Source organism: Jatropha curcas, chromosome 4, assembly GCF_041381405.1.
Source record: "Jatropha curcas cultivar XTBG-Jc1 chromosome 4, XTBG_Jcur_1.0, whole genome shotgun sequence".
Lineage (NCBI taxonomy): Eukaryota > Viridiplantae > Streptophyta > Magnoliopsida > Malpighiales > Euphorbiaceae > Jatropha > Jatropha curcas.
Window position 1 is genome coordinate 19,877,105 of NC_143154.1, and position 4,788 is coordinate 19,881,892.

At 35.1% G+C, this 4,788-nt stretch overlaps 1 non-coding gene across 1 annotated transcript; it reads right to left on the reverse strand.

Annotated features, from left to right (window-relative positions):
* Nucleotides 1-3,542: 3,542 nt before the first annotated feature.
* On the reverse strand, nucleotides 3,543-3,649 carry LOC119369942 (small nucleolar RNA R71). The gene has a single exon (XR_005177493.1). It is a non-coding gene; the product is annotated as a small nucleolar RNA R71 (small nucleolar RNA).
* Nucleotides 3,650-4,788: the final 1,139 nt, after the last annotated feature.

Below are 4,788 nucleotides of genomic sequence, written 5' to 3' on the forward strand. Positions count from 1 at the left end.
CGCACCGATGCAAGTTTTTGAAGATTTAACGGATAGACTGGACGATGAAAGCGAAACTTATGTTGAAATAGGAGCATCAAATGATGAAGAGGAAGAAGATCAAATCATCATGTGTGATAGTAATACTTAGAAGTAAGTTGATGAGAGTCACTTATTATTGTTTGTGCCAAGAACATCAAGAAGTTCCTCGAGGTGTGACGCCCTCCAGAGGCTTGAGTTTGATTACTTCTTTCTTTTGTTTTTTTAAGACTTGTTGAATGTTGTTCTTCATAAATTTTCTATACAAAGCAACAATTTCAATTGGTATCATTCAATAAAAGTTCTTTAATTTATCTTTTGATCTTTGTTTAATCAAGGTTACTAAATTATATTCTCAGAAAGAAATAGTTTAGTAAAGATCAAAGAGATTTAGTTCACTTAGTTGAATTTACATATGCATATTTCACTTATTTTGTCAAAGTTAAATCTGTCTTATTGAAATAATCAAAGAATAAGCACTAGGTTTAATATTTAACAAGATAAGATATTTATTATAAGTAGAAATACATATAATAAGATAGAATAATTCTATATCGAGAGGTTGAATTATATCTTACCATATGTGATTAAAAAATTATTTATTGTATGTTACATGCTTTGATATAGAAGAAGAAAATCATGTGCATGATCAATTTTTCTAAGTATACTACTACACACTTATCTATAGAATTAAATAATAATTAGGTTTAACATAACTAGAAATATAGTTAAATCCTTTCACATTTTAATTTCTGTAAACATAAAATTAAGAATAAAGTAGTAAAGTGGACTTAACCCGTTGCTCGTGGGATTTTATTATTACGTTGCGATCCGTATACTTGCGGGAACACAAAAGAGATGCAATATGTTTTTTGGCATCGTTGCCGGGGATCGATGTTCTGTCATTTAATTAAATATTCTTATATGTGATTTACAGCTTATTTTATTTAAGATACCCACTTACTTTTGATTCAAAATTTTGTAGGAGCACATAATTTACATACCTCATATGCCAAGTACCAGATCTTCGAATATTGAATTAGAGGATTATCAGCCTGAGATTGAACAGTTTCTTTCACAAGAGAAAAAGAAAAAGAAGAGAAGAAATTCAAGAATTATGGCTGAGGGAAATCCACCACAGAGGTTGATGGATTACGTCACTCCAAGTTTAAATGGTTCACAGAAAGGAGTAGTACGTCCACCGGTAAATGCTAACCAGTTTGAGATTAAACTTGCTTTATTACAAATGATCCAAAACAGTGTTCAATTTTACGGATTACCGAATGAGGATCCTATCTCTCACATAGCCAGTTTTCTTGAGATATGTGATACATTTAAAATGAATTCAGTGCCAGCAGATGTGTTGACGCGTAATTTTATGCCCCCGCCTAACCCGGTGATGATATGAGGATAAGGGATAAAGGAATCATGATCAACCAGAGGTGTTTGAACCAAAAATTGAATCGAACCGGCCCAAAGGAGTCTGACCCGCGTTAGGGTTGCGTCACGCAGCTATCACCTGCGTGACGGCACTCATAGTTGCGTCACGCAACTCTAACCAGGCTGACACCTCAGGCGCGAGCCCGTGCAACAGCCAGCACTGTTTGTATGGATACGCGGCAACTGTACGAAAAGTAAGCTACGTCACGCAGTTTGAAGCTCCGTCACGCAGCTTCTACCTGCGTGACGCAGCTTTGTTCTGTTGCCCTACCCATATAAATACAACATTTTGTCTTAAAAACGAGACTTTTTCTCTCATTTTCTCTGGACTTCAATGTTTTAAGCCAAGGTTTTTGATTTACGGCTAGGGTTTTCTTCCCCAAGAACTCAAGTGAGTAACCTTGAGGAAGACCAAGCCATTAGATATATAGATTGAAAATTAAAACACAAAAAGAAACATAGGAAGAGAAAGAGAGAGAAAAGGAAAAAGAAACGTTTATTTTGCAAAACTTGATAACAAATACCTCTGGGATCGTGAGGCAGTGTCCCTGAATCAATCAAAGCGCATGCAATCCTCGAATCTGAGGGTTAGGTAATCACTTAAACCTTCCCTTTTCATTTTTAGTCTTTTATTTGTTAAAAAATCTCATTTTCATAGTATTTAGTTAGTTTGTTATTGGTTAAATGTCATTTTGCCCATTTCTGAGTTGTGTTAAACTATTGTTAACCAAAAGAACACGTAAAAAGAGTAGTTTGAAAGGTAGTTATGGACCAGAACAGCTGCGTCACGCAGCTACTACTTGCGTGACGCAACTGTTCATGTCCAAAAGGCCTTAACCTGGACTGGACCACCCGCGTGACGTAACTGTTCGTGCGCATAGTCTTTATTTCATTTTTTTATAGTTTTATTTAATATCATGTTCTAAACAAATAATCAATGTGTCTGGAGATTTCGGTAAAGTCACGAACAGTTCCGTCGCGTAACTAAGAGTTCCGTCACGCGACTGTTCTTTGTAGAACAGCTGCATGACGTAACTGCCTTAGAGTTCCAGGATAATAACTAAGAGTTCCGTCACGCGACTGTTCTTTGTAGAACAGCTGCGTGATGCAACTGCCTGAGAGTTCCAGGATAATAACTAAGAGTTCCGTCACGCGACTGTTCTTTATAGAACAGCTGCGTGACGCAACTGTCTTAAAGTTCCAGAACACTTTTCTTATCTTATTTTAATTTCATGTCATTAAGTAAATTTTTAATGTTAATTCGGAAAATGATCAATAACGGGCAAATTGTGTTATAATCAAATCAAATTAATTAATTTACTATAATTATAAGATTTTAGGATTTATTATTTATTGTTTATTGTTTAAGTGTATTATTAAATATGGTTTGTGGCCCGCCTTTAACCATAAGGCAAGAGCGGGTCTTTTAATTATATTTGCTATATTGTGGATGAATGGTGAATGTGATGACTATTTGATTATGAATGCAATGAATGAATCTAGTTGGGACGATTAACTAATTTTCCACATAGGAACTCGATTCGGTTTATTCGGGTTGGGTTTAATTAAATAATCTGACTTTTCTAAAATAAAATCAATTAGAAATCGTAGGTTAAAAGAGGCCGGTTTTCCAGGCGTCGGCTTCCAACGGGCCGATGTACCCAGTTCCCTTACCTAGAATTGTACTTGGTACGCCTGACCAGTCTTTTTCAAATAATCAGCCTTAAATAAAAAATGGGTTAAATGGAGTCATTTTATAAGTTAAAATTGGAAACGGTCTCATTGCCGAAATAATGGGTGGCGACTAAAACAATTTATAAGACTAATTTATCGGCATCGCAAATTCCAAAAAGGTTTTAACACCATTTTCAAAAAAAATAAAACAATAGTTTTCTGAGGTCCTTCCAGGGATTTAGGATCTCTTGGGCGAAAACAAGATGCTATTAAGCTGCGTCTATTTCCCTTTCACTTTGAAAGATAAGGCGAAAGCTTGGTTAAATTCATTGCCACCAAATTCTATCACTACTTGGGAGCAACTAGCCAAAGCATTCTTGTCTAAATACTTCCTGCTAGCAAAAACTGTTAGGCTTATCAAAGAAATAACCTCATTCACCCGACATGAAAATGAATCCCTATATGAGGCATGGGATCGCTATAAAGAACTTCAACGAGTTTGCCAACCCCATGGCCTTCCCCAAAATATATTGATTCAAACCTTCTACAATGGGGTTACTCCTTCTACAAGAGGAACTATAGATGCTATGGCAGGAGGATCATTAATGAAGAAGACTACTAATGATGCAATTGAGTTACTGGAAGAGATGGCTAACAATAATAGCATATGGCCAACCGAAAGGGCTCAGGTAAGTCATTCCACTATTAATCATGAGTCATCTTCTACTTTTTCTTCAAAGAATTCGGTTAAGAAAGTTCATGAATTAGATCCTTTAACTATGATGCAAGCACATATTTCTGCTTTGTCATATAAAATTGATAACTTGAATGTGATTAAATCAACATCTCTTATTTGTGAAAATTGTGGTCAAAATGGGCATGTATCAAATGAATGTAATTATAAGCATCCGGTTATGAAGGAACAAGTGAATTATGTTCAAGGACAAGTTCGCGGTCCATACTCGAATACTTATAATGCAGAAAATCGTAATTATCCTAATTCTTTTTGGAGAAACTATGATAATCAAGATAGGGGAAATCAAGTTTGTCAATCTGAAGATAGACTAGGACAATTGACTAGTAAAATTGATAAATTCTTGGATGGAATTAACCAGAAAATGAGCAGTCAAGATGATAGTTTTAAATGGTTAGAATCAAAGTTTGATAAGTTATTCAAAAACCATTCATCATCCATACATAACTTGGAGGTACAACTAGGGCAGTTTGCAAATGCTATTTCCTCACCTGAAGTGGGAAATCTTCCTAGTAATACAGAAAAGAATCCTAGGGAAAATGTAAGTGCCATTGCTTTACGAAGTGGAAAAGTAGTAGATAAAATAGTTCCTTCTGGTATTGATGCTAATATTTTGAATAATGAAACTGTGGAGCCAGTTTGTGAACCGAGCATTGAAGTGAATATTGCAGGATCAAAAGAATAGGAAAAAGGAAAGAACAAGGAAAAGGATAATGTTAAAGCTTATCAATCTAGGCCACCTTTTCCACAAAGGCTAAAGAAGCAAGAGCAAGATAAGCAGTTCTTAAACTTTATTGATAAATTGAAAAATTTGCATATTAACATGTCACTCATGGAAGCTATTACACAAATTCCAAACTACGAGAAGTTTCTTAAAGATTTGAGCTCAAAGAAACGTAGTT